The sequence below is a fragment of the Trichosurus vulpecula genome, chromosome 3 (genome assembly GCF_011100635.1).
Source record: "Trichosurus vulpecula isolate mTriVul1 chromosome 3, mTriVul1.pri, whole genome shotgun sequence".
NCBI lineage: Eukaryota > Metazoa > Chordata > Mammalia > Diprotodontia > Phalangeridae > Trichosurus > Trichosurus vulpecula.
Genome location: NC_050575.1, coordinates 278,199,728 through 278,220,812, shown reverse-complemented (window position 1 = coordinate 278,220,812; position 21,085 = coordinate 278,199,728). Strand labels below are relative to the sequence as shown.

The following is a 21,085-nucleotide window of genomic DNA, read 5'->3' as shown; positions in this document are numbered from 1 at the left end:
ACTAAAATATTTTAATTTCTAATATGGCAAACACTGAGATATAACAAAAACAAAAAGCTCTTTTGGGTGAGCTCCTCAAAAATTTTTAAGAGTATAAAGGGGTCCTGAGATCAAACGGTTTGAGAACTGCTGCTCTAGTGAAATTCTAGTGAAACCCTTGTTAGTTTCTCAAACCAGGACTATGCTTTCATACCCCTATGTACTTGTTTATGTTGTTTTATGGAATTCCCCTCTCTCCCTTTTATTCCTCCAACCATGCCTGTTGACATCTTTCTCTCCAATCCAATAGCAAGGCCCTGGAGGTTAGTGACTCATTTCCTTGCCAACTCCTAAAACAACCACAGATTTTTAGTGTTAGAGAATCTAGTTTGGTTCAGTTCAATCAAACTCGACATACTTGTCTTAACTGCCTACCTGTACAAGACCCTGGGGACACAAAGAAAAAAAACAAAAGCAGTCCCAAGAATGCTAGATTTGGAACCAGAGGTCCTAGGTTGAAATTCCTGCCTATTTCATGTTGCCACATTTCACTTAAAATTCTCTGGACCTCAAGCTTTCTCACTTGTAAAATAAGGAGGTTGAACCGGATGCTCTTTGAGGTCTTTTCAAGTTTGAAATCTATGATTCTATGATCCATTCCAGCTCTAAATCTATGATCCTGTGATCAAGGAGCTTACATTCTTCTGAAGGACTTTAGAGATCATCTTTTGTCCAGTCCTCTATATACCAATGAAAAAACTAAGACCAACAGGGTTTTTAAAGAGTCAACATGCCCCAAATAGGATGTATTTTCTTTCCCTAGACTCTGTTCCTCCTTTGAACTACCCTAGCCTTCCAGTCCACCTTAGCATTACCCCTAGACTCATCGTTCTCACTAATCTGTATTATGCATCCAATCAGTTGTCAGATCTTGGTTTTTCTACCTCTCTCATATCTATCCCCTGCTTTCCACTCACGGGGGCCACTGTAGTTCAGATCCTCCTCCTCTCTTCCCCTGAGCTATTCCTCATTGTTAGCTTCCTCGTTGTTCTTCCTGCCTCAAGTCTCTCCCCACTGCATTCCATCCTTCGCAGAGCTGCCAAAGAGATCTTCCTCAAGTACAAGTCTGAGCAGGCCACTGAATAAACTCCAGTGGCTCCCTGTTGTAGATAGAATCAAATGTAAAAGCCTCTCTGGCTTTAGAACCCTTCACAACCTGGTCCCAACTCATATTTCTATTCTGTTGTATGTTAATCCTCTTCCTTTGCAGAGTAGCCCTGCCCTCTCCCCTCTCCCCACTTTCAAACTGGCTATTAGCTGCTCTAAGCTTAGAATGCAACCCCCTCCTCACCTCTGAGTCTTAGAATACCTTGTTTCCATCAAAATTAGCTCACAGGACACATTCTACATGAAGGTTTTCCTTCCTCTCTTCCTTTCATTTCTAGGGTCCTCCCTCTCCCGATTTACCATTTTTTAAAAATCTCCCCACCAACATGGAGAACTCAACACAGATAAGTACCTTTTCTGTAACTTAGAATTCTAGAGTACTGCACAGGGCACTAAGAGGTTAAGTGAGTTTCTTAGGGCACATAGCCGTGTGTGTCAATGGAGACGTGAACCCAGGTTTTTCTGATTCCTTGGTCTGCTCTTTAGTCACTATGTCACGCTGCTTCTCATATTTATTTTGTACAAACTTTTCAAACACTTTTATTTGTACATGTCTTCTACTCTGATAGAAAATAAGCTCCCTGAAGGCAGAGACTGCTTAATTTTCATCCTTGTATCCTCAGTACCTAGCACAGTGCCTGGCAGATGACTGGAACTTAGTAGGTGCTTGCTGACTGACTGATGGATTATTTCTAAGTGATTTTCCCAATGCCATACAAGCAGTTAGTGGCAGAGCTAGAAGCAGGGTCCACATCTCTGATCCCCAGTGTTCTTTCTGTATCCTCTATGGTGGCAGTAGAGAGCTTGGCCTAAGGACTCACTGACTATTTGTCAATTTTAATTAAGTTCTTCTGCATACTAAATAATATCTCTAATGTAGTCCTCCTCCAATGCCTCATCGTTTTGGGGGCAAACCTGGGATCTGGGAGGCTATAAGTACAAAATCTGGCAGATCCTACAAGATTGGAAAGACTTCCAGTCACAGCCTAGTGACATTCTACATCTGAGTGAATTGGTGCACATTTATTAAGTACCTACTATGTGCCAGGCACTATGCTAAGCACTGGGGATACAAAGAAAAGCAAGACAGGTCCTGCACTCAAAGAGTTCACAGTCCAACAGAGGAGACAACATGCAAACAATTCCGTACAAACTACATACAGGATAAACTGGAGAGAGTCAACAGAGAGAATGCACTAGAATTAAGGGGACTAGGAAAGGCGGATTCCTATAGAACAGAGGCATCAGACATGTGGCCCACCACAACACTCCTGAGTGCAGCCTGAACTAGATTAAAACGTAGTCCTATCTGATTTTAATGTGTTGATGTGTTAATAAAAAAAGAAATACATACACATGTGTGGTTTTCTAAGTCAATAAATATGCAGCCCAAAGGGACCCGTGTGTACAGTTCAGTGGCTCCTGTTTCTATTTGAGTTTAAACGCCACTGCTGGAGAAAGCGGGATTTTAGCTGAGACTTGAAGGAAACCAGAAAAACCAAGGGGCAGCTATCATTTGAGGATTAGCTAAAATTTGGAAAGATGCAATATCAGGTGAGGAATTTTTTTCAGCTAGAGCAACTCATGGAACCATTTACTGTGGCACAAAAGGGCTATAATTTGGGTTGGTGGAGAGGGGGAATACATCAATTAAATAACTGATCCTTGAAGAACTGAAGTACTTGGAGAAGTGAGCCAACAACAGCTCTCTTACTGAATTGGCAAGAAGCAGGGGGATGAAGGAGGGTTTTTTTTTTGAATCTGGAAGTCTTTTCCAACCACATACCAGATACTACAAAGAAATACAGGGGTCCCCAGAATCTTTTGGACCTTTTCATGAAGTGGAGAAGGGAGGGCACGGAGGGAGAGAGGGCAATGTTGGTAACTCAGAACCAATGAAGTGAATGGGGAACTTGCTTCATTCTTGGACTGAGAACAGGTTGACTTGACCCCACAAGGAACATAAAGGAATATTCTCTGGAATTTTTCTTATTAGAAGGAAAATTTTATAGAAGAGTTAACACAGGTGACACTATGATTTTATTTTTTTCCTTTTAAATGTTATTTTATTTTTTCTAATTATACATAAAGAAATTTTTTTAACATTTTTATATAAAAAATTTTGAATTCCAAATCTTCTCCTTCCTCCCCTCTCCTCCCACTTCTTTCCTAGCCTTCCCCTAAGACTGCAAGTAATTTGATATAGGTTATATATCTGCAATCATGTAAAACATATTTCCATATTAGTCATGTTGGGACACTATGATTTGCAAAGCATGGACAAAGAACTAAAGGAAGGTGAGGCTAAAATTCAAGCCCAGGAACTTGCTTAAAATTCATTAAGCACTTAAGCATCCAGCATATGTCTAGCTAACTGTGTCTAGCACCATGTATTAGCAAGGCAATAAACACAACATCAACAATAATAGTAAATATGCCTATGTAATTCTGTATCGAAAAATATGACAGATTCTCCATATAGAAGGTAGAAGAAGTAAAACATTTATTCAGACACCAGAGAACCAGATCCCAAAACCAATGAGCCCAACCCATTCAAGCAGCAAGCAACTCTCAAAACCAGTAAGCCCATTTTATCATAACAGCAAGGAACTTAAAGCACAGTATCACATCATGGAGCCTCGCCATCCCATAACATTCCACCCCCCTGCTGGGGCCTTGCCACCTACAATCACTCACAGCACAGCCACATCTGTTCTCACCCTCAGCTCTAACTGCTCTCCCTCTGAGCATTTCCTATGACACACTTTCCTTTTCCTCTCAGCAAGCTCCTCCTACCACATGTGACTTAGGCTTCCTATGATGTAAGCAGGTCACATGGGCCTATTAATGGATGGGAAAGATCTTCAAATCCAAATTGTCATTATGCACCATAAAAGGCCATCCTAGGAACCCACAATCCATTTGGGGAGAAACCACTTTCTATAAAACAATCCATATGGAATCTCTTCATTAGATATGACAGGGCCTGATAACCTGTGCTGGACATGAGTAATTTAGTTCTCTCCCAAATGAGGCAGCTAGATGGTTTGGTGGACAGAATCCTGGGTTTGTTGTAAGGAATACTTTACTTCAAATCCTATCTCAGACATGTAACTAGCTTAGCTGTGTGAACCTAGACAATCTAGGTTACAGTCTAAAGGGGGAGACAGCACACAAAAGGAGGTAGAAAAGGGAAGTGGGGATGGACACCAGGGGCCATTTTGTTCCATGGGGCAGAAACCAGGCAGAGCAGGAGTTGCAAGGTGGAGTGAGCTGAGAGTCTGGTTTCTGCCTTCTATAAATGGCATATACCTAACCTCTCTCAACCTCAGTTTCCTCATTTGTAAAATGATCAAGTTAGACTGGATGATCTGTTCTAAATCTACATTTCTATTATTTATTACCAAAAAAAATTACCCAGGAAAGACTGGGACAGAACAATTAGAGTACACTAATAAATTTAGTACAGAAGAAAACTTTAATTGATGGGGTCAAATGTCAGTTTTAACCCTATAGTTAAAATCTTGCCAAACTTTTACTAATAACCCTTTTACTCGGCACATTTAACAAACTTCTGCTGAACCCTAGAGTTCCAAGAAATGGTAATAGGATTCTTTGAGAATATTTTAATGTTAATGACATTTTCTTCTCTCAAAATATCTAATACGTACCATAAATTTGGGGCATGAAATAGGCCTAATCTGCTCCATTTGCACCAACATTTCCCTAATCCTTACTCCCAACCTCCACATTATCCAATTACTGAAAACCCCGAGGACCCATAGACAGCATTAATAGGTTCTGTCAAGATATTGCAAATCCCAAAGTGCTCGATGGCCGAAGTGGTTCAGAAATACTGCTTTAATCAATTGTTTCATTTCTGCTTTGTTCATTTCCTCTTTATTCCTTTTAGGCCCAGCATTACGACGCAGTGAATATTCAGGAAGCCATCTAGTTTTTATATATCTCGTACATACCCAGTTATTTATATGCTGTGTCCTCCCATTAGAAAGTGAGCTCCTTGAGGTCAAACACTGTTTTTCCCTTTCTTTGTTCCCCAGTGCTTAGGTAGCACTGTGCCTGGCCCAGAGAAGTATTTGATAACAGCTTGTGAAATGGGCAGAAGCAAGCAGTTTTCCATTGAGAACAAGGAAAAGATAGAGATATAGACTGGGTCTAGCACAATTAAGCCCCCACTTTTCACTGTTGCTTGATAAACACCTACAAATCCTTCACTTTTCTCATGCATTCCAAAGCTCTGTAGAGTTCCAACACTGCGGGCAATAATACAAGGACAGTCAGCACTTTGCCTTATAGGAACATAGGTGTCAGGGATCCCCTGAATCTAAAAACAGGGACCACATATACACTCTTGGATGGAATGGTCAGATGCTACTCCCTGTCCCTCCCATCATTTCCTTCTCACTCTTGTTAACCTAGCATAGGACTTATTCCCCACACCTTGATACCTGCAGTAACTTAACTACCTACAATCTCTTACTCCTCCATCCCATCTATTGATTGTGGAAAGATGAATTTTCTGAAACAGAGCTCTGATAGCGTCCCTTCCTCCAGTCCAAAACCTTTGATGATGGATCTGAGAATTTTAATTTAGCGCTCAAGGTCCTACACAATGTGTTGCAAATCTGCCTTTTCAGCCAACCTATTCCAGTAAATCATGGGGTCTAAACTTTTTTGGCATGCAGGACTCCTTTGGAAGCCTGGTGAAGCCTATGAACTCTTTCTCAGAATGATTGTTTTTTAATGCATATAATAAAATCCATAAGGTTATAAAGGAAACCAGTTATGTTGAAATAGTTATCAAAATGTTTAAAAGACAAGTTCACAGACTTTAAGTTTCTTAACTTGCATTGTAATACCTGCACTCGATTAAAGTTTGACAAACAGGTGTCCTCACCATTGCCTGAACATGCCTTATACTTTTCCACCTTTGTGACTTTCATGCCTGAAATGCTCTCTTCACAATACCCCATTTCTATACACATATGTATATATTTATGTAGATATGTGTCTACAAATACATATGTATAAGTGTATATATGCACGTATATACAGTCACCCCTTCTATATCGTGACTTTCCCTATCATGATACATTGCAGGTCGGCATAATAAATGGGAATTTTAGGGGAATTTTGCGGATTCCACAGACAACATGTGTAGGTGAATAGATGACACAGAAAAGGTATCTTTACTTAACATTAACCTACATATAACCTATGACCAAATACTTAACCCAAGTTTTACAATAAGGTACGGTAAAAACCTCAGAAAAGGAAAAAAATAGAGGACTTCTCTGGTATGCAGGGGCAAAAAAAATCTTATGTGGATTTTCCAGATTGCAGGGGCACCACACTCCAACCCCCCACAATGTGGAAGGAATAACTATATACACACATAGATGTGCGTATATGTATAGAAAACTATCTACCTCTATCTTTACCTCTATTTCTACCTCCTACCCCTCTTCTAAAGGTCAATTTAAGTTTCACCTTTCTCATGGGGCCTTCCTGAACACAAGTGGTTGTTTCTTCTTTTGAATGTCTAAAGTACATACTGTCATTACTGTTTACATGTACCACATTTTGTCTTGTATTTTAGGGTTGTTGGTTTTTTTTAATGAATCTTAATTCTCTTATTTGTTTAAAAGCTCCAGAAAGTCGTAGGGGTGGGGAACCTGCAGCCTCAAGGCCACATGTGATCCTCTAGGTCCTCAAGTGCAGCAGTCAAAAGGGCCACACTTGAGGACCTACAGAGTCACATGTGGCCTTGAAGCCCGTGGGCCAGGCCATGCTCTCTACTGCTTTGTATCACCCATATACCTTGAACACGGGAGAAATAATAAATTATTTATTGAAAGCATAAATTCATTACTTAGAATGTCCAATAATCTTTTATATCTTTATATTTAAATCCCAGGTACCAAAATGCTTATTTTTATACCGAAGATAACAAGAATAGGAATAATTAACGTTGAAATGTTAGGTTTCCTTTATTTAAGTTTCAGGAAAATAGATCCGGCATACAATTATACTACCTCATGGCCATATTATTCACCTATATAACATTCTTCAGATGCCCTAGAGCTGCACAAATTCCTATGGGATTAGGAGTATCTTTTGTAGTTAAGCTCTCTGATCCTGTGGGACTTTGGTAATGAAGCAAGGCAGGCAGAAGCCTAAACTGAGATCTAGGAATACTGTTTGTCTAGTTCTATGTCTCCTGGTGAGCAGGTAAACTCGAGCACTAATTTCTCTGGACCCCAATGCATGAGGGATGATAACGCTGTTATCCCTCATTTTACGTAGGAGAAGCATCCCTGAAAACTCATATAAAGATAGTCTTTGAAAAAATATTTTAAAGATTTGGCTATTTGAGGGAAATCTGCGGTTGAAGACTTCATTTTTGCATACTGAACAATCACCACTTTATATTTTGTAAATTCAGATTTGGGGATACTGAGTTTTCCTAAAGCAGGGCACACGTGTACTTAAGAAATGAGATCATGTATGAAGGCATATGCTAATCATTAAAACATTTCTGTCTCTTAAAGAGAGAGTTATTGCTGCAAAAATAATAAGGGCTAACATTTATATTCTAATTTGCATACATAATTTCCTTTGACTTCCCTTTTCAGACAGTGTACTTTTCATTACTTTGCTTCACACATGTTTCAGTCTAACCAAAATGGCCTTTCCCCCCCCATTTCCTCACATGCATCATCCTACTTCCCTTCTCCATAATTTTGTACAGGCTAACTTTATTGACCACAATATATTCCTTCTTGATCCCTACCTCATGGAATTTCTAGTTTCCTTGAAAGCTCAACTCAAATGCCATCTCCTGCATGAGCCTCTCCTTAGCTGCTGGCACCCTCCCCGCAAATGACCTTGTATTTAATTTGTATATGCTTATTGTATACATATTGTTTCTCCCTATAGGGTGAAGGCAGGGCTTGTTTGTGTCTCTCTGTTCCTGGTGTCACATGTAGTAGGTGCCTGTTTCTTGACTGACTGCTTCTCACAAATGCCTAGAGAAATAATCACTAAATGTATTATTACCCCCATTTTATAGATTAAGAAACTAAGTTCCAGAAGTTAAACGATTTGCTCTGCCCTGCTACCAGAAGGTGGGATTCAAACCCAGAGCTCTCCTGATTCCAAGTCCAGGGCTCCTCCCACTACATTATTTATGCTAATACAATCAAAGAAAACTGTATGCTATACAATCATACGTAACTTTTCTAAGTAAATCCTTTCAATGCACCCATTATTTTTAAGAAAGAAATCAACCAATTGGGGAGATGGAGTAGCAAGATTATTCTAACTCCTCCAGCCACTCTACCCCCACCCCCCAGTTCAAGTTAGGCTATTTTTTTTTAAAAGGAATGAAGACCTTACTCACAACTTGGCTGGCCCAGGGGACTGAAGGACATCACTTGTTCATCACTGAAGTATAAAGCAGTTACAAGAAGTTCCAGGAACTGTCAGATGTATGACTGGTGGAATACAATGTATAAGTAACTCAGACAAACTCAGCCAAGTCCAGGTGTCTGTCCTCAATGCCTATCCTCGTTGAAAATCCTCCCACTATAGCTAAGTAAATACTACTATCACTATGTAAAGGTTGACACTCAGCTGGAAGATGTGACTTGGAATAATTTAGCTATCCCTGATACCTAGTGCAGCAGAGAAATTGAAGAAGGCTGTCAAAGTCCACCAGGATTTATACATGGGTCCTGAACATCTGGGACTTAGCAGGTAAGAGCTAGGCTATGGTGGCTTTAATAAGGTAATGAGTCTCACAGGTAAAACACATTGTTATCCATTTAAAATGTTTAGGAAGTGGGTAGGGTAGACACGTGAATGGCTTTCCATGTTAAGTCTGAGGGCATTTCTTTTCTTTTTCTTTTGAGTGAAAAAAATCAAAACTCATAAAAAATAAAGTAGTTCATCTAACTGTCTGGGGTGGGGGGGGGAAATGGGGGTTGTTGGATGACCTAGTAAGGTCTCATTTTGTTCTAACATCAAATCCAAACTACCTTAGGACTGGTCTGAGTCATGCATAGCCCAGAAAGGAGATAAAAATGTTTCAGAGACTCTCTAAGTAGAAGACTTTAAGAGGTCACCTATTCCAAACTTTCACTTAAATATAAGAATTTCCTTTACAATGTACCTGGGACAGGGTTATCTGCCTCTACTTGAGCACTTCATAGGATAACTGCTTTAGACCTGGAAGAAACCTTAATCAAGTCAATAAATATTTATTAAGAACCTATTCTGTGTCAGGCACTGTACTAAGTACTGGGGCTATAAAGAAAGGCAAAAGACAGTCCATGCTCTCAAGGAACTCATGATCTAATGGACCTCAGAGGTCATCTCCCTCAAACCCTTCTTTTTAAAGATGAGAAAAACTGAAGCTTAGGTTAAACAACTTGCCCCAGGACTAGGAGCTCATCACTTTGAAAACCGGCCCATTTTATAGTTTTTTTCCAAGTCTTTGGAGTCCTTGACAATATCCTATGTAGGAGAGGAGGCAATGTGGTATACTGGAAAGGGCAATAAACCATGGAGTCAGTAGACTCAGCATTACCGCTAACAAGATGTGACTAGAGACTTTTAACTTTTCTAGGCCTCTCAGTTTTCAGTGTTATTGAATAAAAACAAGAAATTCTGTTTACATATTGCTTAATGGTATGTGTGTGTTTAGGTACATACATGCATTGTGTAAATGTAGGCATGTACATGTATTATATGTATATATAGATATATATGCATACATAGATATATGTGTATAGATGCATATACACATATGTATATGCATATGTGTCTGTACACACACACATATATATCTTGAAAATGTAAATCCAACCCCACCCCCATGCTTCCAAAAAACCACACTAAATTCATTCCAAGGGAATATGTACTTAAGACTGCAGGGATTCTTAACCTTTTTGGTTATGGGCCTCTTTGGCACTCTTGTAAAATCTATAGACCCCCTTTCAGAATCATATTTTTCAATGCATAAAATAAAATATGTAAGATTACAAGGGAAACCAATTACCAAGATATTTGGTTATCATCTTTAAAAACCCCATTTATAGACCTCAAGAACTCCTGACTTAGAAAATAAGGGGGGGCTAAAGCTCTCACTAATCCTTAATCCTCAACACGGCTTGAGGGAATGGAAGAAAGGTACAAGGCCCAAGAACCAGGTGGGGGCACAAGCTCACTGGAAGGGTCCAAGCAGGGAAGTTTTATACCCTAAAAATGGGCTCAGCTTAGAACAGGTAATTAATGCCAGATGCGGTACTCCTAACCAGACCTAGATGTAATGGGGAAATCTCGGGAATCACTTATCTATGCCAGACTTGGGTTGGGGGAGTTTCCTTATCAGCGCCAGAAATTGGATGAGGGTTTGAGTAGGCTTGAGGCAGCAAGATAAGGGCAGCTCGCAGGCCACTACAGTTGGCCAAAAATCATATCCAATCAGGAGCTTCAATCATTAACTGCTTGACAGGGTCAGAATGGGTCAGGGCAGTGGAAAGTGTCACTGCTAATATGTCTTATAGGCATTAGGACCACTTAGCCTAAGTGATCCATGGTGGAGTCTTATTATTACTACAGCATCAATCAATATATTAGTACAGGTATCAAGACAAAAGTGAATCAGTCCTGTAATCTACCATCTTACATTCTGAGGAGACAGACTTGTGCATATGAGTATTTACAAAACATGTATAAACCAAATACAAAGTAAACTGCATATGCGGGGGGGGGGGGGGAAGATCTTAGTAGCTTGGAGACCAAGAAGGGTCTCATGAAGAAGCTGGCAACTGTCACCTTGAAGTATCTTGAAGGAAACCAAAGATTCTAAAAAGAACTAAGTGAAGAGAAAGAGAATTCCCAGCATAGGTGATAGCCATTGTAAAAGAGCACTGAGAGATGATGGCGTGTCATGTGAGGAACTGTAAGTCTGTCATTATGGCTAGACAGTAGGTCCATAAAGGAGGGCAGTGGGCAGCAAGACTGGAAAAACAGGTTAGGGCCAGGAAGTGAACAGCTTTAAATATCAAAAAGAGGAGTCTGTATTTGATCCTCATGGCACTAGGTAGCCACTGGAGTTTATGGAGCAGAGAGAGAGCTTTAAAGAACATCTTTTTGAAACTGTATGGGAGACTGATTGGCATGGGAAGAAACCTGAGGCTGACAGAGCAATCAGGAGGTTATTGCAGTAGTCTAGGGTGGTTGTCTCCAAAGCACAGTCTAAGGCTCCCTAGGCCATGACACAATTCCCAAAGGGTATGTGTTAAACCATTCAGAAGGTGGAAAGATGGGGTTGATCCTCACTCTTTCTGCAACAGCCAATTGTGGGGCTTGTCACCAACACAACTACACTTAGCATTCACCCATTACCTCCCAATACACTTCCCATACAATCTCCCAACTTCCCCTTTTCTGGCCATCCTTCAGGACAATTATAATGTAACTGCTATGTGAATGCCTACAACAACTGCGTATGTATCACTGTGAAAATCCACAACCCCACCCCCAACAGTATATGAACATAGAATATTATTAAATCATAAGAAATGCCAAAAGGGATGACTTTTAAAAATTCTAGAAGTTATGAATTGATAAAGAGTAAAGGCAGAAGAACCAGAATGATTTATATAATTACAACACTATAAAGAAAAAAAAAACTTTGAAAGACTTACTAACTCTGACCAAGCATGATTCCAGAGGACCTATGGTGAAGCATATATTATCTACTTTATGTCAAAGAAGTTAGAGGATCAGTAAGGAAGAAGACATACTTTTTTTTTTGAACAAAGCTATTTTGTGTATTTGTTTTGCTTGTGTATACTTATTTGTTACAAGGGTTTTTTTTTTCATTTTTGGGATGGTGATTGAAGGAATAAGAGTAGCAATTGTGATGCTCCAAAAAATAAGAGAAGAAAAAAGAGATAGTCTAACATTTTAAAAAGTATACAGAGGAGAACAGAAAAAGATTCATAAGGAAAAACAGATAAGCAAAAGTTTTGAAAGTAATGCTAAATTTATTATATACTTTTTAAAAAATGTAAGTAGCATAGAATAAAAATTCAGTATTTTTCTTTTGGGGTTCTGCTTTTTGTACGGAAATATTTATTTTTTTGTTGGGTGTTTGTTAAGTTTAAGATAAAATTTTTTTAAAAAAACGGAAGTTCCTCTTCCCCTTCCAAACCATCTTTGTTCCTCAGATGACCTCATGACTACAGCAGTCACTTTTTGGAGTGTGGGCTCTGGGCTCTAAAATGCAGTAAGAGTCCCACCTCCCTTCTGATTTTGGGTAGGAGAGAGTACCTAATGAACATAAAATATATATGTAACTAATAGCATATGTATATAATTTATAAATAAATGTACATGCATTGGAGGAGAGGGCTCAAAAATTTACTAATAGGGGTACCCAATCAAAAACATCTAGAGATCAATCGTCTAATGTGATAAGGGCCTTAATGACAGTGAGTGGAGAGAAGGGTACATATGTGAGATGTGGAGACGGGACTCGCATTAGCTGGCAAATGACTAGGTATGTACGACGAATGAACGTGAAGATTTAAGATGATGTTATGGTGACGTTATGAACCTCTGTGACTGCAATGACGCAGGTGCCCTTAAAGATAAGGCAAGGATAAAGAAAAAGGCAAGTTCAGAAGAAAAGTCATCTTTGGAGAAAAGACAATGTATTCTGTTTTGGATGTGCTGAATTGAGATGTCTAAGGGCTGTATTGCCTAAGGCAGTGAATCTAATATTGAGAAATTTCAATCTTTTTTATATATGTTTATGCACATTTTGCCTGTGATGCCAGAAATCATATCATATATGTTACCTGGCTACTTAGTCTGAATAGTCCTGGCCATAAAAATAAATCTTAGCATTACACAGAAACTTAGAGATCATACAGTCAAACCTTCATTTTACAGATGGGGAAACCAAGGCCCAGAGATATCTAAACTAGAATATAACAGTACTTATCGGAACAACTCATGAATTGCCAAACCACAAACCATGAAACTTTGCAGTATGACTCAGTTTAGCCTTGCTGGTGTTTAAAAGCAACCACCACCAGCCTGTAAAATTTTCTACTAGCTTTTCTAACATTTCTCAAATTCCTATGTATCTAATGACGATGAGCTTGGGAATCTGCTCATTGTAATTGTTCATCCAACCTATCTTGTCGCCACCTTACTTTAGAAAAGAAAAAGTTCACATCAGGAGTACATCCAGAATGACCAAACTACTAAGTTCGTCTGTTCCGAGGATCCTCAAGTCACAGCATTTAGAGCTGGAGGAGCTTAGACATCCTCTAGTCTAACTCTCTCATTTTGTAGATGAAAAATAAAACAACTGAGGTCTTAGAGAGTTCAAGCGATTTGCCTAAGGCTGCACAGTGGTAGGTAGCAGAGCTGGAATATGAACCCCAAAAGAGCTCTGTTGAGTTGTGTGATGTTTTCTTCATCACAGGTAGTTCATTTTCTGTCTCTATAGCATGCTGCATCCTAGGACTGGAGAGATGGAAATCCTTCTTCCTCAAGGTAATAAGTGCCCCCACCTATCACCATGTATACATGATCCATATAGAAACAGAATTTCTGGAAAAGGCAACCAGTGTAAGTCTTCACTAAATGTTTTGAAATTAGCATGAAACTCAAATCAAAAACCCACTACTATGTCAACATGATAGTACTGGTGCACTGAAGGAATAAAAAAGATTATTTCACTGAACCGACCAGTGTTTCACTGACTTAAACTGTCACAACTCATTCTTAGTTGTGAAATTAATATAACCTCTCCATTTTAGTGAGAAGACTATAGCTAATCAGTTACATAATTTCAAAGAAATGATGTCATCCATATAGGGTTTGGTTGAAGGAAGTGGCTATATTTAACCTGGGATACTTCCTTTTAGGAGAAGACAATGGCAGATATCACTGTGTATTTTTAGGGCAGTTATGTGGAAAGGAGATTAGACTCACGCTCCTTGCCCCTCAAGGCAATTCTGCAGAGAACTTAAAGTGGCAAATTTTTCTTGTTATAAGGGGGAAAATTTCCTAACTATTAGAACTCTCCAAAAGTGGAATGGGTACCTTTGGAGGTCAGGGGCTTCCTTTCATTAGAGATCTTTAAGCAGAACCTGGATGACCATTTGGGAATGTTTGGAGAAGATTCCTGGTCAGGTATAGTTTGGGCTAAGTTTCCTTACAACTCTGAAATTCTTTAAATTTGGACTTTGTAACCTTACCTCACGATTATAAATAGAATGGGGTAGTCTGGAACATGCTACTCAGTGAAAGAATTTTTTCCTCTCCTTAGCTTTTTCCTGCTGTATCTGGAGAGTAACCAAGGGCATTACCCAGTAGAAGGCTAATAATAACCAAATAGTGGAAAGGATAGGAAAGAAACAATCTTTAAAAGATCAACAATAACACCCTTCTCAGGATTTTTTTAAAAATAAGAATTCTCTACAAAAAATAGTTTTATTTAGACTGTCAACCAACAAACCTTATGAAACCCAAATCTTCAATCACTAGTGAGGTTTTTAAAAAATATCTTTCTAAAAATGTGCTTACCATAGATTACTGATGTGATTGACAAATCATCTGTTTTTATATGAGCTGTTTTTACATGAGTTATGATTGATTTGTTCTGCTTTCTCCTTCATTCACTCTTTATTAAGTGCTCAGGTGACTAAGAGCATGCATTTGTAAGACAGCTCAGGTTAGAGATGTGACCTATGCTCATGGGGCTAGGATCTAGCAAATTAACCCACGTTAGATAATAGGATTTGGAACTAGGGAGAAACATTACAAATCTTCTAGTCCAACTCTTTGATTTTATACATGAGACTAGGCTCAGAGGGGTTAAGTGACTTTCCCATGGTCACATAGGTAGCAGGGAAACAGAGCTGAACTCTGAACCCAGCAGCTCTGGCTCCTACTCCCAAATTTTTTCTTTTATATTTTGTACCATGACAGAAGCAAGCCCCAAGTGAACAAAATTGTACAGAAAGGATTTCCACTACACACTTATTCATTCATTCCAGCCCCCAGCAAAGTACCAATGAACCTGTAGGTACTTAATAAGTGAGAGGCTGTGTGGTATAGTGGGAAAAACACTGGGTGCTACAGTCATCTCTGCTGAGCTAGGTGGCACAGAGGATAGTGTGTGGGGCTCAAAATCATGAAGACGTTCAAATCCAGCCTCAGATACTTACTAGTTGTGTTGCCCTGGGCAAGCCACTTAACCCTGCTTGCCTCAGTTTCCTCATCTGTAAAATGAGCTGGAGAAGGGAATAACAAATCACTCCAGTGTCTTTGCCAAGAAAACCCCAAATGTCATGAAGAGTCAGACATGACTGAAATGACCAAACAAAAAAGTCATCTCTGCCACCAAATACTTGTGTGACCTTGGGCAAGTCTTTAATTTTTTCTGGGTCTCATTTTCCTTCTCTATAAAAGAAGGGGTTAGACAAAGTCCCCTAGAGTCCTAGAAGGGAGCTGTTAACAGTCTAAAAGTCTCTTTCAAAATACTTTTTAATAATGATATTCAAATTCTTAATGAAAGATAAAATTAAATGAGATTTTTCCTTATTGCTCTACACCTGAACAAATGAAACATTTATTGAGAAAACCTTGCGAGAGGGCTATTTAGTAATACGTACAACAGCAGCTTCTGTTGCTTCTTTAAGGTTTATAAAGCACTTATCCCACAACAGTCCAGTAAGGCTGTATTACTGTTCCCATTTCATAGATGAAGACAGTGAGGCTCAGAGGGGTTCAAAAGACTTACCTCTCCAGAGTCCTCCGGCTAATAAGAGTGGAAGCCAAGCTTCCAGCTCAGATTTCCTGGCTCCCACTGCTGTGCCCTTTCCCTTGCATCCAAAGAGTGAATGCCTGAAGCTGAGTGGAATTAAATTAACTGCCATATGATAAGTGGAAAATGTATATCTGGGATAGGCAGTATCTGTGGACAATGAGTCGGGTCTGAGGTTGAATAGAAGAACGAGAGTGCCCCGGATTACCTGCGGGAAACTGTAAAGCAAAGGTCCATCCTTTTATTTATTTTCAAAAATGTATTTTATTTTCAATTCATGGAACAAAACAAGCATTTCCATAACACAGTACAATAAAAATGATGATTGTACATGACACTGCAAATCTACCAAGTACAACTTGCTATTCCCTCCAAACGTACAACACAGTTATCCACTTCTGTTGTTGCAATGCGAGGAGAAATTAAGGAAAGACTCTTTCATGTTGGGTAGATCATCCTGCCTGTGGTGAATTTATGGGAGGGGACTGACAAGAGTCACACCAGAAGGGTGAGATGCAATCTGAAGCAATGATGCAATCCATATCATTGGAGGAAACTCCTGAAACAATGGGATCACAGATTCGTTTGTGTATCTGATCTCTTTCCAATACACATATTTTAATTTGCATTATGCATTACCTGCCTGTTTTATTACCTTTGCTTAATTATACACTCACGCACGCAGAAGTAAAATGGTAGGGCCAGTAAGACGTAGATTCAAATCTGACTTTGATATCGACTAGCCATGTCGTCCTGGGCACAGCTGCTTAACCTTTCAGTTCTTTAGGCAACACGAGAAGGATATAGTACCTACTATGTGCATCTGTACCTCACATCCATAAAATGAGCTGGAGAAAATGGCAAACCACTCCAGTATCTCTGCCAAGAAAACCTCAAACGGGGTCATGAAGAGTGAGACACAACTGAAATAACAACTATGTGCCAAGTACTGTGCTAAGCATTTTTCAAATATCCCATTTTATCCTCACGGCAACCCTGGAAAGTCGCTGCTATTATTATCCCCATTTTAGAGTTGAGATTAAGTGACTAACCCAGGATCACAAGGCTAGTAAGTGTCTGGGGCTAGATATGAACTCAAGTCTTCCTGACCCTAGGCCCAGAGCTCTATCTGCACTGCACCATGAGCTGTCTCACAACACTGCACAGCTTACTTACTAATCTGCATGCATCAATATTGGTGGAGAGAGCTTCCCAAACTTACCAAGTCATAGAGCCTTCATATAATATAATATGCCACTGTTATATTATGAACTTTTTGAGGAGAGGGATAATATATTTATCATAAAACGCAAGTCTCCAAAGACTGCAAATGAATATCATTCACAGAACAGGTTGGAACAGGCCTATTACACATCATTCCTTCACTCTGTGTTCAGCCAAACTGGCCAATTTCCCCCATAAAAGACTTTCTAAGTCCTATTTCTTTGCCCTCGTCTAGACCGTTCCCTCAGACACTAGCTGTGTGACCCTGGGCAAGTCACTTAACCCTGTTTTCTTCAGTCCCCTATTTGTAAAATGGGCTAGAGAAGGAAATGGCAAACCATTCTAGTATCTTTGCCAAGAAATTCTCCCCACCCCATTCCCACCCTGAAAAAAAGGGCATCAGGAAGAGCCAGATAGAACTGAAATGACTGCACAAAAACAATAGACCATTCTCTATGCAGAGACTACAATCCTTCCTCACCTCCCTGACATGAAATCTCTGAGTCCCTTTAGGGCTCAGCTCAGGGACCATTTCCTACAGGAAACCTGTCCTAATCCCCCAATTGCCAGCACCTCCCCCAGAAGTTTTACCTTCTTTGTAGGTATTTTTTTGTATTTAATTTTCTGTGTACATATTGCCGTCTATATACATATTGTGTACACACCATCTTCTTAAGGGCAAAGGGCACTTTTTTCTGTCTTAAATTACTTACACACAGGTGTTTAATGTTTGCCAAAATGAATCAAACATAAAACAAATAAAGGATTATGGAGAACCACAATAAAAGATGACCTCAAAGGTACAGAAGATCAAGAAGATGGACTGGCCACACAGATCATGATAATGAGGTACAAGCAATGGAGACTCACGTGCTGCACTTTTCTCCTCTCAGTGTTAAAAGTAATCAAGGAGGACCCTCAGCACACTGGGCAGACCCCCTTGCAACTAACTAACCAGGGAGGGTGTGAACAAGAGTTGCAAAGAATGGGAACTTTACATACAGGGAATAATCACATTGTGAGAAGATAGATTCACTTGGGTATTTGAGTACACAGGAAATGCAACAGAAAAGAAGGATGAGTCAATCCCTGTTCTGCAAGGATGTCCACTAACTTTGAAAAAGACGGGAAAATTTCCAACAAGCTTTTGTTACCTTTGTACAGAATCTACAGGACAACATAACCAAGTCATAAAGGAAAAGAGGGCATGGATGGGGTTGCAATCTGCACTGTGGGAGGGAACATTCATATAGAGGAGACAGCAGATTCACTGAAGCATTGAATTATACCTCCTCCAGCTTATAGCACAATGCATTGTACACAAAGTAGAGGGCTTGGACATCCCTGTATTAATTCAGATTTTTGTCTATATGGTTGGTTTGCCAAATGTACATCCCAACTTTAACTTTGTATATATTTACACGTGTAGATGTTGTTTCCCCAGAAATAATGTAAGCTCTTTAAGGAAAGGGACTGTTTCAATTTTGTCTTTGTATTCCCAATGTCAGCCCAGTGCCCAGAATACAGCAGGTGTTTAATAAATGCTTCATTATGTAAGCCCTTGTTTCTCAAACTGTGCTGCAAAGAACACTGAAGGAAAAGTTTTGAGAACCACTAGTGTAGGCAACATAATTCAGTCAGCAACTACCTGATTGTCAGTTCACTATTAACACCTTACAGTTAATGATCAGAATAACTAACACCTGTTTCTCAGATCTCCAGCAGGAGAAAAAAAGGTGATAGTGGAGGCACAAGGGATTTCATACAGCTGAATATGCATAAAGTACTGTCAATCTGCAGAATGCCTGATGAACATTTTTAATGATTTTTCCTAAGAGAGGAGATCAAAGTACTGACCAGATTGCAATTCTGTAAGCAACTTAACTGTGACGAATTGTTACTGAGTTTTTTCAAGCGGCCTCTTCAGCTAATTGTGAAAAGCCTCAAAGTTCTGAACCTCCTCCTCCCCTCCCCTTGATAATGTTACTAAGCTTTTGGGGCTGTTGCAAGGTGAGCTTCCCCCAAAACTTCTAAAAGGCTGCCGCTTGGGAGCTCTGAAAATTTTCAAAGCCTGTAAAAAATAAATCTTGACTAAGGCGGAGGAGAACTAGCGAGTCACAGCAACGTGGGATCTGCCTCTGTGGCCCTGTCACGGTCTGTAACTGAAGCCCCTAGCCTTTTAGGACTCTCTCTAGGCCCCCCTAGGGCGGGTCGGGGTCATAGCCTCTGCACTTCGTGTGAAACCCTGAAACCAGGCACCAAAGCCAAGCCGCTGCGGGCGGGCAGAAAAAAATGCTAACCCCTGGAAGCCGGCGTAAAGAGGCGGACACCAAGCTAAGAAGAGGGAGTCGGATCCTGAGCCAAGTCCACAAGGTTGGAAGTGGCCCCTTCTGGGGATGGGAATCCGGAACAACAGAATCCTCTAGGAAGGAGGGGCCCCGTCGTCATCAATCAACATGACAGGGAAAGGAACTGAACCCAATCTTCGGACCGAGGCACCGACCTGCCGGTCTCCAGACTCCTCCGATGGGCAGAGGCTTCCAGCCAGCCCTAACGTAGCAACTAACCAGGAGGCTTCGGCCTCTCACTTCTTGGACATGTGCACCTAGACAAGCGTTCACACCCGTGCAACGTAGCTCCTGAGACTGGGATACACACTCAGGGTCCAGCCACACAAACGTAATCAGCCAACAGGCATTTAGGACACGCTATGCGCCAGGTGCCGTGCTAAGTGCTGGGGAAAGGCAAAAACAGCCAGTCCCTACCCTCAAGAGCTCACACCACAACGCGCAAGTAACTATAATTACACAAGATCTATATACACAGTAGATGGAAGGTAGTATCAGAGGGAAGGCAGTAGCACAGGCACAAAGACGTGAGTCTCTGAAACACCGCCCCCTGAATCCCGGCTCCTGGACCCTCCCTTCCTAAGGGTATTCCCTCCACCCCAGGGTGCCTGCGCACACTGGGCCATTCTCACGCGCCGCGAAGTCATCCCAAGTTCCCAGGACCTTTGCACACACTGCGACAGAAATGATACCTCGCCGTCTCTTCCTTAGGGATGCAAAGGGCCAGAGACTTCTCCCCCACCCCATTGCCCCGTACCAAGCTCTGCGGTTCTTCTCGACACCTTCCTGCAGCCCTCTCCAAGCCCTCCTTTGTATCCCCAGGAAAAACAACCTAGAATTTTGGTACCCCCCGCCCCCCCCCCCGCTCTCCTGGCCAGAGAAGGAAAAGGGCAGAAAGGGATAACAAGGGAGAGAAGAAAGCGAGCCCGAGCCGGGAGTTGCGTCCGGCCCCTTTAAAGAGGCAGCTACCCCGCTCCGAGCTGCCCTGCTGACAACCCCCTCTCGGCGCCCGAGCCCAAGGGAGCAGGGAGTGGGGTCTCGCGCTGTTGCTGCCCCTTACCTTGCACTGCCCTCGCTGCAGGTCGAGAGGTCTGGGTTGGGGTTGTTTGGGACAGGAGGAGAGCCTCGGCCCCGGGCTGACACCAGAACACGACTTCCGAGCTGAGAAGAGGAGGAGGAGAAGGACACGGAGGGGGAGGGCCCAGGCTTTGTGTCTGCCTCCAACCCTCCCTTTACAAGTGCATTGGCGTCCCACAGGAGCTGAGGCTCCGAGCCCCGACAGGGGATTGGGGGCGGGGGGTGATGGTAAGAGGTGGTGGGGAAGGCGCCTGCGCGACGCTAGAACACCCCCCCCCCCCCCGCCTTCCACACACCCCCATCTCCTACTCCTCCCCCCTTCTCCTCCTCACAGTCCCTACTCGCCCCTTCCTAGCCGGAGTGGAAAGCCACAGGGAGGAGGAACTGGGATCAGAAAGTTTATCTAATACCA

The 21,085-nt window shown here is 41.2% G+C and overlaps 1 protein-coding gene across 2 annotated transcripts in view; it reads right to left on the bottom strand.

Moving 5' to 3' along the window:
• RIN2 (Ras and Rab interactor 2) overlaps nucleotides 1-20,867 on the bottom strand; it is a 236,935-nt gene extending 216,068 nt beyond the window's left edge. For both annotated transcript variants that reach the window (XM_036751603.1, XM_036751604.1), the window contains exon 1: nucleotides 20,657-20,867. The gene's annotated coding sequence lies outside the window, so the exon portion shown is untranslated. The remainder of the gene's footprint in view (nucleotides 1-20,656) is intronic.
• Between the last annotated feature and the right edge of the window lie 218 nt (nucleotides 20,868-21,085).